This window comes from Salvelinus namaycush, chromosome 9 (genome assembly GCF_016432855.1).
Source record: "Salvelinus namaycush isolate Seneca chromosome 9, SaNama_1.0, whole genome shotgun sequence".
Lineage (NCBI taxonomy): Eukaryota > Metazoa > Chordata > Actinopteri > Salmoniformes > Salmonidae > Salvelinus > Salvelinus namaycush.
The window spans coordinates 3117773-3131748 of record NC_052315.1 but is presented as its reverse complement, the minus strand read 5'-3'; the positions used below and the strand labels follow the sequence as shown (position 1 = coordinate 3131748).

At 41.3% G+C, this 13976-nt stretch overlaps 1 protein-coding gene across 1 annotated transcript in view; it reads right to left on the bottom strand.

The window, feature by feature from the left end:
• Nucleotides 1–13976, bottom strand: part of nme7 (NME/NM23 family member 7) — a 1076771-nt gene that overhangs the window by 174665 nt on the left and 888130 nt on the right. The gene's annotated exons all lie outside the window — the stretch shown is intronic.

Sequence of the window (13976 nt, the reverse complement as noted above, 5' to 3'; positions counted from 1 at the left end):
AGCATAGAGAGAGAGAGAGCAGATAGATTGGCCGAGAGCAGATAGATAGATAGAGAGAGCAGATAAAGAGAGAGAGCAGATAGAGAGAGAGAGAGCAGATATAGAGAGAGCAGATAGAGATGGAGGATAGAGAGAGATCAGATAGAGCGAGTGAGAGCAGTTAGAGCGAGCAGCTAGAGAGAGAGCAGATAGATAGAAACCTGATAGATAGAGAGCAGATAGAAAGAGAGCAGGTAGAGAGAGAGCAGATAGAGAGAGCATATGGAGAGAGCAGATAGATAGAGAGAGAGCAGATAGATAGAGGATAGATAGATAGAGAGAGAGAGAGAGAAGATAGAAAGAGAGAGCAGATAGATAGAGTGAGAGCAGATAGAGATAGAGAGAGAGCAGATAGATAGAGAGAGAGCAGATAGATAGAGTGAGAGAGAGAGCAGATAGAGAGAGCAGATAGAGGGAGAGAGAGCAGATAGAGAGAGAGAGAGAGCAGGTCGAGGGAGAGAGAGAGCAGATAGAGGGAGAGAGAGAGCAGATGGAGATAGAGAGTGAGAGTGCAGATAGAAAGTGCGAGCAGATAGAGAGAGAGAGCAGACAGCGAGGGATTGAAGAGGAATAGAAAAAGAGAGAGAGTGAGGAAGGGAGAAGTAGCGAGTAGTTCGGGACAGCTGCAATTAGAGACATGTTGTGCATAGGTTGGAGCATTTCAAGGGGTTGTAAACCGTGGTTACCCTGTGGTTAGACCATTAGAGGTATACTTGCTGTCTAACAACCTCACTCTCCCTTCAAGTGTATGTTTCTACATTTCCTTTCAAATTCTAAAGATAGCTGCCAAGGCTAGATTTTTTTTAGCTGTACCATCCCTTCGCCTCAATCTTTCATCAAGAGGAGAATATTGTGTAGTTCTATGAAGTTGTCACTACTTGTCTTTCATACACCTTTATCCAAATGAAACTTCAGGACTACCCTAAATGCACCCAACAGACGATGGAGATTTTCACTGTGTTTCTACATCTACAAATTGTTCCGTTGTACCAAGCTGTACCTTTACCCCAAGTCCTTCAAAACAGGGCCGACACCCTACTCACCCTGTACAGCTCTGTGACCGTTCTCAACGCAACCTTTAGGTCCAGAGATGGAGGGCCATTAGAGAAACCATTCTTAAAACGATAGGGCCATAAACGGAACTCCGTCAGGGGGCTCGGTGTGTGTGCAGCTCAGCGACTGGGCCCTCGTCCACTGCTGTCAGACAAGTGGCCCCTTCAACCTGGTCTCAGGGGTAGACGTAACATGAATTTAAATCCAGAACACTCTAGTTAGCATGATGTTTCATATGGTATGTATTAATTTGTGGATGTCCATCATCTATTACGTTTAATATGTTATGAATTTCAATTAGTTGTTGCAAATGTTCGCTAGGTGGCTAACAATAAAGTTAGTTAGGTGGCTAACAAAAATGTTAGCTAGGTGTCTAACAATAAAGTTAGTTAGGTGGCTAACAAAAATGTTAGCTAGGTGTCTAACAATAAAGTTAGTTAGGTGGCTAACAAAAATGTTCGCTAGTTGGCTAACAATAAAGTTAGTTAGGTGGCTAACAAAAATGTTAGCTAGGTGTCTAACAATAAAGTTAGTTAGGTGGCTAACAAAAATGTTAGCTAGGTGTCTAACAATAAAGTTAGTTAGGTGGCTAACAAAAATGTTAGCTAGGTGTCTAACAATAAAGTTAGTTAGATGGCTAACAATAATGTTAGCTAGGTGTCTAACAAAGTTAGTTAGGTGGCTAACAATAATGTTAGCTAGGTGGCTAACAATAAAGTTAGTTAGGTGGCTAACAATAATGTTAGCTAGGTGGCTAACAATAAAGTTAGTTAGCTGGCTAACATTAGCTAGGCGTTAGGATTTAAGGTTAGGGTCAGTAGTTGTTTTGAAGGGGAAGGGTTAGCTAACATGCTAAGTAGTTGCAAAGTATCTAAAAAGTAGTAAGTAGTTGCTAATTAGCTAAAATGCTAAATTTGTCCGTGATTAGATTTGCACACGCAACCTTTGAGTTACTAGACGTTTGTGTTAAACATCTACCTATCCAACCAGACCCTACTTTTGTTTTTGCCTTAAGTAACATTCTGTCTGATGTAATCATACCAAATGTAACATATGATACTAATTTTGGGTGTGTCGGATTTCAGTTTACTATGTTACGTATATATTCTAGGAGACCCGGGCTGACCCCTTGGACTCAGCTTGTCAGAGTGATTAAAGCGGCGGCCGATCTGCCACTCCGAGACATACATTCACAGAACAGTGCAGACATATGACCAGGCGGACTATGATTATTTGTCTTTATTTCATGCGCGGGCTGCAATCATTCTGTCGGGACTCTGCCACTCTGCCTGATTAGTACAGTGCGGGGACCAACAACCTTTGCCTGGAGACAGGAAGAAATCAGGCAGAAATCTGAAGCGCTCACTGTAGGATATCAGTGTTTTAGTAAGAATGGAGTGGGGTTGAGGGCTGAGGGATGGGATGTACCACCTGTATGGGGAGGGGTGGTAATTACAGTGCTACCCCCCCCCCCCCCCCACACAGATTCTCTTCCAGACAGTCTCTGAGCTGTCTGGCTAGGAGTTGATCAATCCAATATGTGAAAAATAATAGTTCCTGTGTTTAAAAGTAGTGTGATGTACAGTAGTGTCCATGCATCACGTTTTGCAATATTCATCTTTTTGTCTTTCCTTTGAACCTTCTTAAAGCCATAAAGGATATTATGCAAAAAAAATATCATTATTTTGATTTAATTTTAATCTTATTTTATCATAGAGGCACAGTACAATACTGATAGTGATAACAATAACATTCTCAAAGTTCATCAGACACAACTTTCCAAACCTTAATATGTAGATGAATGCTATCAGAGAGGTGGCTGTGTATTTTGGGTTGTCAATCAATCAATCAATCAAATGTCTTTTATAAAGCCCTTTTCACATCAGCAATTGTCGCAAAGTGCAATACAGAAACTCAGCATTTCGCCGTTTAAGCAGGAAGACATTTCTGCCTGCTTGAACGGGCGAATAGCTCAGATACACATGAAAACATGAGATGACTCATCGATAGAGCAACGTTCAAAGATACACAAATACGATATGACATAAAAAAATGGGTGAATCCTTCCTTTAAGGCCAGATCGTTCTTCAAAATTTTCAAACGTTCATAGATGACCAACAGGGTCAAAGAGTAACCACAGTGGTTATAGATGGTGCAACAATACAGTGTTTTGTTTTTATTTAACTAAGCAAGTCAGTTAAGAACACATTATTATTTACAATGACAGCCTACCAGGGAACAGTGGGTTAACTGCCATGTTCAGAATGACATATTTTTAACTTGTCAGCTCGGGGATTCAATCCAGCAACTTTTCAGTTACAGGCCCACTGCTCTAACCACTAGGCTCTCTGCCACCCTTAGGTTATCTGCTGCCCCATTTGAAAATACAAATGGCCGGTATCAATTTTCCATGATGAGTAAGGCAATACGTTGACTTCATTGAGATCACTGAGTTTTCCCAAAAAAGGAAACGTATATTATCCATACTGCCTGGAGATGCAGTGACACGGGAGGATGGATATATCTGGGATCAAGAGAGAATAAAAATATACTGGGGGATAGCAATCACAGTCGCTTACCAACATCTCAAACCTAAATATTCCTTCCTATCTCTCCATCTCTCCCCACCCAATCAGCCAACCTCCACCGCTAGTGGCAAAAGAACAAGACGATGAGGTGATGAACATGAATCTGAACGAGGGGGGGGGGTTGAATAAAAATCACATGTTTGCTGATTCATGAACAAAATGGCAGCTCGGAGTTTGATTAATGAGAAAAAGCTTGGTCGAACTGTTTCTGAGTGGCACATGCTGTGCTAAGTCTTGGGTTATGGGGGGGGGGGGGGGGGGGGGGGGGGGGGACAAGTGCTGGACGTGAAGTGATGAGCTCTGATGCAGCAGCTACACATCTTTAAAAGGGATTTAAAATAGAAAATAAAAAATGTTTTATTGTATTTTGTACCCTTTAATAAGGAGACGTTCCTAACAGATGTTTCATGCGTATGACCTTACATTGTGACGTATCATTATCTTATGGTCTCGTTGAATCAGATCTTACTGACCTGTATTTCTGCTTAGTGCTGACATGTGAGTGGGATGGAATGTGTGTGTGTGTGTGTCTGTGTGTGTGATTGTGTGTGTGTGTGTGTGTGGGTGTGCGTGCGTGCGTGCGTGCGTGTGTGTGTGTGTGTGTGTGTGTGTGCGTGTGTGTGTGCTAGTATTATCATGTTCTACCGAACTAATCCAATCAGAAGAGACTCTACATTTATTGTAGATCCCCAGTATCTCTCTGTGCCAATCGGAAAGTATAGGGAGTTTACACTCCTCCCACTCCTCTAACCCTACCACACTTCAACCAATCCTATGACTTTATAACTCCAACCTTTTCCTGTAGTTGATTTTTTCAGACATGTTCTTTCTACATTTGTCACTGTTTTATAAACATATATACTTACAAAAACAATAATACGCCTGTGTTCTGGTCACTTTGCAAATCCAAAAGGTGGAGTGAGATGTTTAGGACAACATTTACATGTATAGTGAAAGGAATAGGAAGACAAATATTGAAATGGTTTTGTTCCTCTCTGAAAGTTTTGAGATGTATTTAATGACAAAAAAAAAATAACGAATTGATTTAAAAAAATGATGCTTTCTTGTAGAAATATTTTTTAAAGACACTTTTTTGCGATTAAATTATTTAAGAAATGTGAGTCTTTTGAGTGTTTTTTTTCCCATTTTTATACACATTTTATATATTCATATACTACTGTATATTTTACCAGTAAGAAACATTTTCACAGGAGTCTTCTTTTTCTCCCACCAAAGCAAATATTTTCAAGGATGTAAAAAAGAAAATGTAAGAAATCACAACATAATTTAGACTGAAAAATAATTGTCTGAAAAACATCAATTTGGTAAAGAAGTTAACAGCTGCCGAGAACTTGCTTTTTATTTTCCTCTCAGATTTTTTGTTACTGTCTTTTAATGTTCTGTTAATAAAGGCAGCTCTTTCCAGACATTTTATACAGTTTAAACACATTTCTAGCACTTAGGTTTTCAAAATAGTCTCAGTTGATAGTCGCAACAGCAGCTCATCGTAAGATAGCGATCAGCATAAAAACGACGCCCCGTTCCCAGCCTCAACTTTCTAATCATCGCTCATGTACAGCATTCCAAACATCACCATTTTGTTCTTCCCGTTCCACTGACATTCCTGCTTTTCACTTTTTTTTCCCCCTTCGTATTTTTCGTTTCAGACAGGTCTAAGCCACATTATTTTCTCTCCTCACTGCTAATCTCCTATTATCTGCTGGAATACTATCGTTCATCTGTCTACTGGATATTGATTCATTCACTATAATGGTCCTTCTGCTACTGACTAGTATTAGCGTGAGGTACAAAATAAAAAATAAGGTGTCCATTTTAGGACGGCCTCTGTTATAGCAGGAACTTCAATCTCAGCAGGACTTACATTATGGTAATAGTATTTTAACGTAGTTCAGTAGTTAGTTCTTGCTCTTGACCAGGATCAATTCCTGAATCCACATGAAGTAGAATATTAAAAACAAAAAAGGATTTTCATATCTGCGTCAGACACTAAATTGCGTGGTGGAAGAATTAGGAAGAACATTGGAGCAACAGTAGCGTTTTGTAAAAACCTCTGATCTCTACACCGGACAGGCACGGCAAATGCATCAGACACACACGTGTCAACTCATTACATCTCTTAATACACTGAACAAAAAATATATAAATGCTACATGTCAAGTGTTGGTCCCATGTTTTCATGAGCTGAAATAAAAGATCCCAGAAATGTTCCATATGCACAACAATATCCTTATTTCTCTAAAATGTGGTTCACAAATTTGTTTACATCCTTGTTAGCGAGCATTTCTCCTTTGTCAAGATAATCCATCCACCTGACAGGTGTGGCATATCAAGAAGCTGATTAAACAGCATGATCATGCACCTTGTGCTGGGGACAATAAAGGGCCACTGTGAAATGTGCAGTTTTGTCACAAGAGATGTCTCAAGTTTTGAGGGAGCGTGCAATTGGCCTGCTGACTGCAGGAATGTCCACCAGAGCTGTTGTCAGAGAATTGAATGTTCATTTCTCTACCATAAGCCACATCCAACGTCATTTTTGAGAATTTGGCAGTACGTCCAACCATCCTCACAACCGCAGATCACGTGTATGGTGTCGTGTGGGCGAGCGGTTTGCTGATGTCACCGTTATGAACCTAGTATGGACAAGCGTAAGTTGATGTCAACGTTATGAACCTAGTATGGACAAGCGTAAGTTATGGACAAAGAACACAATTGTATTTTTTATCAATGGCAACTGGAATACACAAAAATACACACCGAGATGCTGAGGCCCATTGTGAGGCCCTTATCTGTGAGCAACAGATGCATATCTGTATTCCCAGTCACGTGAAATCCATAGATTATGTCCCGATGAATTTATCATACATTTACATGATTTCATCATAAGAACTGTAACTCAGTAAAAATCAATGTTGCCTGTTGCGTTTTTACTTTTGTTCAGTCTAGTATGAAGTCGACCATCTCTATAAGCACAGGAGAAGCTAATATCGCTGTTTTGTTTTAGAGTGGAAAACAGAAGATGAAGGGATCACATGTTCCACATCCTCCTTGGAGCCATGTCCCCTGACTCTGTCTATCTCACGTTCTCTCTACCCTTCTCCTCGTCTATTTAAAAAAGGGAAGTCGGATCGGGTGGTCTCTGCGTTCTGGGTAGAGCGAGATGGGCTCAGATAAGTCACAACAGAAGACTATGGAGGCTTGTGTTGTAGTAGCAGAATACATTCTCGGATCAGAGAGTTGGAAAAGGGGGGGAGCAGAAACCCAAACTCGAATTGAGACTTTTTATTTTATTTTTATGATGTCCTCTTTTTTTCTCTCGACCGTTCTCTTTAGATGAGGTTGGGGCCCTGTTTCCCCTGAAATTCATTCCACTGCCCTAATACTGTATGTCTGGGGGGGGGGGGGGGGGGGCTACCCAAATGGATGTACAGGTATTTCGGGATGAGTTATATGTACCAGTACCAATATGAGGTACTGTTGTCATTCCTATGGCTAGTGATGTGGTGTTACGTCCTGCTTCAGAGTAATGATTGTTTCTGGCCTATTTCATCAACATAATGAGATGGAGAATTATTGAGACGTCAATAGAGAATAATTGCTTATCCCTCTGGTTGCTACGAAGGCTTTTGTATAAAACCATTGTATATGCACTAACACGTCTTTAGTTGTGTGTTGGGTCCCAAAGAGGATTAACACGAAGCAAGATCATACACACACCACCAAACACAGACAGAAATCAGCTTCCTCGCACATCCTCCTTCCCCTAGCCTCACATCGCTCTCTCTAGCGCTCTCTCTATCTCTCTCTATCTCTCTCTAGCTCTCTCTCTCTCTCTTTCTCTCTCCAGCTCTCTCTCTCCAGCTCTCTCTCTCATCTCTTCTGCTATAATCCCTATTTTATATTTTGCTGACTGGCTATGACCTGCACGTCTGTGCTGTGACATGGAGACCTGCACGTCTGTACTGTGACATGGAGACCTGCACGTCTGTACTGTGACGTGGAGACCTGCACGTCTGTACTGTGACCTGGAGACCTGCACGTCTGTACTGTGACATGGAGACCTGCACGTCTGTACTGTGACATGGAGACCTGACACGTCTGTACTGTGACATGGAGACCTGCACGTCTGTACTGTGACATGGAGACCTGCACGTCTGTACTGTGACATGGAGACCTGCACGTCTGTACTGTGACATGGAGACCTGCACGTCTGTACTGTGACATGGAGACCTGCACGTCTGTACTGTGACATGGAGACCTGCACGTCTGTACTGTGACATGGAGACCTGCACGTCTGTACTGTGACATGGAGACCTGCACGTCTGTACTGTGACATGGAGACCTGCACGTCTGTACTGTGACATGGAGACCTGCACGTCTGTACTGTGACATGGAGACCTGCACGTCTGTACTGTGACATGGGGATTTGGCATAAATGCAGACAAACAGTGTAGTGTTGAAGCTGTGCAGAGACACCAACCGACTGGAACACATTAATTACAGCTCTGTAGCCACAACTTACTAATTGGCAACTGCTTCCCCACAAAAACGGGCCAAGAGTGTGGATGTGTGTGTGTGTGTGTGTGTGTGTGTGTGTGTGTGTGTGTGTGTGTGTGTGTGTGTGTGTGTGTGTGTGTGTGTGTGTGTGTGTGTGTGTGTGTGTGTGTGTGTGTGTGTGTGTGTGTGTGTGTGTGTGTACATATGTTCACTACTGATCCAACAAAGAAATATATTCACTACTAATCCAGGGAAATATATTCACTACTAATCCAGAGAAATATATTCACTACTTATCCAGAGAAATATATTCACTACTAATCCAGAGAAATATATTCACTACTAATCCAACAGAGAAATATATTCACTACTAATCCAGAGAAATATATTCACTACTAATCCAGAGAAATATATTCACTACTGATCCAGAGAAATATATTCACTACTAATCCAACAGAGAAATATATTCACTACTAATCCAACAGGGAAATATATTCACTACTGATCCAACAGGGTAATATATTCACCACTAATCGAACAGGGAAATATATTCCCTACTAATCCAACAGAGAAATATATTCACTACTTATCCAGAGAAATATATTCACTACTAATCCAGAGAAATATATTCACTACTAATCCAGAGAAATATATTCACTACTAATCCAACAGAGAAATATATTCACTACTTATCCAGAGAAATATATTCACTACTAATCCAGAGAAATATATTCACTACTAATCCAGAGAAATATATTCACTACTAATCCAACAGAGAAATATATTCACTACTTATCCAGAGAAATATATTCACTACTAATCCAGAGAAATATATTCACTACTAATCCAGAGATATATATTCACTACTAATCCAGAGAAATATATTCACTACTAATCCAGAGAAATATATTCACTGCTAATCCAACAGAGAAATATATTCACTACTAATCCAACAGAGAAATATATTCACTACTAATCCAACAGAGAAATATATTCACTACTAATCCAACAGAGAAATATATTCACTACTAATCCAACAGAGAAATATATTCACTACTAATCCAGATAAATATATTCACTACTGATCCAACAGAGAAATATATTCACTACTAATCCAACAGAGAAATATATTCACTACTAATCCAGAGAAATATATTTACTACTGATCCAACAGAGAAATATATTCACTACTAATCCAACAGAGAAATATATTCACTACTAATCCAACAGAGAAATATATTCACTACTAATCCAACAGAGAAATATATTCACTACTAATCCAGAGAAATATATTCACTACTGATCCAACAGAGAAATATATTCACTGCTAATCGAAAAGAGACATGTGCCTACAAGTGTGAGAAAACGTGTGTCATAAAATGTTGTAATTGCCTTTCCAGCGGCCATCTGTTAAATGTCAGCGTATGAATCGCACGGTCGCAAATCACAGGTCCTATTATAATAATATTATTTAGTATTTCTGTCCTGTACATGACAGGAGGTGCAGGACGGGGAGGTGGTGAGAATGTCTGCCTGTCTACCCACGATTCTCTCTTAATTCTTGACCTGCCATAAAACCAGCTTTTAATACAATGTAACCACCTAGGATGTTAAAGGAAACTAATTATGATCCTCTTTACACCTTTCTAAGGTGTCTGTGACATTGAAGCTATATTTGTTGGCCTGTTAAACCCGGAAAAAAGTTATATGAGATATACATCTTTATTCGGTTAATCTTGCCAAAATAAAAGTTTCTCCAATTGAAACCACTTCTGGGGCGGTCACCTCCATTCAAAATAACATCACAAGGGATTATCCTATCCCAAAAATATTTAACCCCCTCCTTTTATTCTCTCCAAAGGGGGCAGCCTTTATTCTCTGTCCCCAAAACAAGTCAAATCAAATCAAATTGTATTGGTCACACACACATTGTTAGAAGATGTTATCGTGAGTGTAGCGAAACGCTCCAACATGGAAATATAAGTTACCCAAATATAAGTTACCCAAATATAAGTTACCCACTGATAAAACAAAAATATCCCACAGGATTACGAACATGCACAGAGATGCTTGACATTCACTGTCAAAGCTCTGAATCTAAAGGCGTATGACAGGAACATTGCATGTAATAAACTATAATTTTATGTCTATGAGATAATATAGGCTAGTTTTTAATAGGACCACAAATAAATATGCTATATATATATATATATATATATATATATATATATATACACCATGTGTTCTAACATGAAATCACTTCGGGCCAAGCTGGTGAATGGAACACATTCAGAAACCCCCCCAAACACACAAGATGGTCTGCAAGATAATGAAGCATGCTTACTGATACTGCCTGCTGAGCTAACGTCCTCATCAGAGTGCAGCAGACCTCTCTTGGGGCTTCGTGTGTTCTGTATGTCTGACTACTCGTCTCGGTGAAGATCTAATTGTTTACCTTGCGGAATCGGAGGTGGCGTAGTCATTAGAATACTAACCCGAATCGGAGGTGGCGTAGTCATTAGAATACTAACCCGAATCGGAGGTGGCGTAGTCATTAGAATACTAACCCGAATCGGAGGTAGCGTAGTCATTAGAATACTAACCCGAATTCCATATGAGCTCCTTAAGGCGATCTCCATCCCTAATCTATTTACCGCATTTCACAACTTTTAGGCTTTAAGCCTTGTGTCGGACATCGTTGTTAAATTGATTCGAGCTAAACATGGAAGATTAGCTTTAACCCCCCCTAGAGTCGATGTCCGTGCCCCCGCGGAAATCTAATTAACATATATATTTTTAAATCTGTCAGTTTAAGCTAGAGATATCTGTGGTGAAAGGTGACAGGGCTAGAGCTGTGTTTGTCAGACCATGAGACATCCTGAAAATCTGTCTTCTCACAAAATCATATTTAGCGTCCAAACGGTTGGGCTTAGAAACTATTTTGACCCTTCTATGGAAATATCAGTACGTTTTGCTCTATGCTCCCCACAAGCATCTTGGGATTTGTCTGGATGCCACCTAGTACCAGTTAAAACAATGAATAGAATTATATATGGAGAATGTTTACTGTCAAAAACAAGGGGTTCAAGACAGACACTTCAGAACAAACTTCCTTTAGACTTTTTTGAGGGACTACCTGTTGTTCCATGTAGTGAATCTGTTATTCAGTTATTTTGTATGGGCTAATTAGCAGTAACACCCCCCAAAAAAATTCATACAACATATTATTACACTATTTTTGGGATACTTCAATGGGTCTTAAATTTCAAAATCAAACAGTTACATGATCATTGGTATGACCTTCTTAAACAATTCAATATACTATAGTTAAGTAGATTTATTTAATGGGGGGACCAAGAACCAGAAATGGGTGGCAATGGGAAATCAGCTAATTGTATCACAATTACCATTGAAAATTGCCTTAAACTACAATGCATTGTATTTAAACACTGTTTCAGCTGTTCATGTCCCTAATCTATTCAAACAAATCTATTTGAAAATAAAGACAGGGAAAATGTGGACGATAGATACACGTTATCTTAAGTAGTAATTGAATAATGCTGAACTTTTGAAAGCAGCGATGAGATGGAATGGTAGTGCTAATGTTCCTTCCTTCTTTTAACAACTGATCTGATTCTGACATGTTTAGAAAAGGTAGAAAGCAATGAGGTGGGAACTTGGAAACCAACAATGTCTTCACCAATTCTCTAATGTAAAGGAATGGAGGACAAAATATAGATTGTAGAGATATTCTAACATGGCCATTTTCATCAGTATTATACTAAGCAAGTCAGTTAAGAACACAATCTTATTTACAATGACAGCCTACCAGGGATTAACTGCCTTGTTCAGGGGTAGAACGACATATTTTTACCTTGTCAGCTCGGGGCATTTGATCCAGCAACCTTTTGGTTACTGGCCCAATGCTCTAACCACTTGGCTACCTGCCACCCCTAACCACTAGGCTACCTGCCACCTCTAACCACTAGGCTACCTGCCACCTCTAACCACTAGGCTACCTGCCACCTCTAACCACTTGGCTACCTGCCACCTCTAACCACTAGGCTACCTGCAACCTCTAACCACTAGGCTACCTGCCACCTCTAACCACTAGGCTACCTGCCGCCTCTAACCACTAGGCTACCTGCCGCCTCTAACCACTAGGCTACCTGCCGCCTCTAACCACTAGGCTACCTGCCACCTCTAACCACTAGGCTACCTGCCACCTCTAACCACTAGGCTACCTGCCGCCTCTAACCACTAGGCTACCTGCCACCTCTAACCACTAGGCTACCTGCCACCTCTAACCACTAGGCTACCTGCCGCCTCTAACCACTAGGCTACCTGCCACCTCTAACCACTAGGCTACCTGCCACCTCTAACCACTAGGCTACCTGCCACCTCTAACCACTAGGCTACCTGCCGCCTCTAACCACTAGGCTACCTGCCACCTCTAACCACTAGGCTACCTGCCACCTCTAACCACTAGGCTACCTGCCACCTCTAACCACTAGGCTACCTGCCACCTCTAACCACTAGGCTACCTGCCACCTCTAACCACTAGGCTACCTGCCACCTCTAACCACTAGGCTACCTGCCACCTCTAACCACTAGGCTACCTGCCACCTCTAACCACTAGGCTACCTGCCAACTCTAACCACTAGGCTACCTGCCACCTCTAACCACTAGGCTACCTGCCGCCTCTAACCACTAGGCTACCTGCCGCCTCTAACCACTAGGCTACCTGCCGCCTCTAACCACTAGGCTACCTGCCGCCTCTAACCACTAGGCTACCTGCCAACTCTAACCACTAGGCTACCTGCCACCTCTAACCACTAGGCTACCTGCCACCTCTAACCACTAGGCTACCTGCCACCTCTAACCACTAGGCTACCTGCCACCTCTAACCACTAGGCTACCTGCCACCTCTAACCACTAGGCTACCTGCCACCTCTAACCACTAGGCTACCTGCCACCTCTAACCACTAGGCTACCTGCCACCTCTAACCACTAGGCTACCTGCCACCTCTAACCACTAGGCTACCTGCCACCTCTAACCACTAGGCTACCTGCCACCTCTAACCACTAGGCTACCTGCCGCCCTGAAAATGTGCCGATGAACAGAACCATTTTGTCACTAAAGCAGAACCCTCTGAAAAAGGTTCCAGAAAGAACTGATTCAAGCCAGATATAGAACCCTTTTGAGTGTTCATAAGGACCTTAACTCCAGAGGGATGGTGAGGGAGTCGTTGTATTGGTTGAATGTATTGGTGTACGACTAGTCATTTGAATAGGACAACACACAAAACTCTTCATTTTGCTTTACTACACCGAACAAAAATATAAACGGAACATGTAAAGTGTTGGTCCCATGTTTCACGGGCTGGGTGCTGAGGAGTATTTCTGTCTGTAATAAAGCCCTTTTGTGGGGAAAAACCCATTCAATCGGAATTGCTCCCCAGTGGGGTGGACCTGGCTGCCAAGTGGGTGGGCCTATGACCTCCCAGGCCCACCCATGGCTGAACCCCTGCCCAGTTATCTGAAATCCATAGATTAGTGCCTAATGAATTTAGATGGCTCATGGGCTTATTGAAACATTCTTAGCAGTTACCCCATCACAAACCAAAATATAAGGTTGTTTTTGTTCCAAAAACTAATTTAAAAAAACATAATGTATAGCTTAAAAATTAATGAAAGGAAAAGACTACGTTAGCTATCTAGCTTGCAAACGATCCTCTTAGCTAGTCTGCTGAAGTTAGCTTGCTAGCTAGCTCATTAACT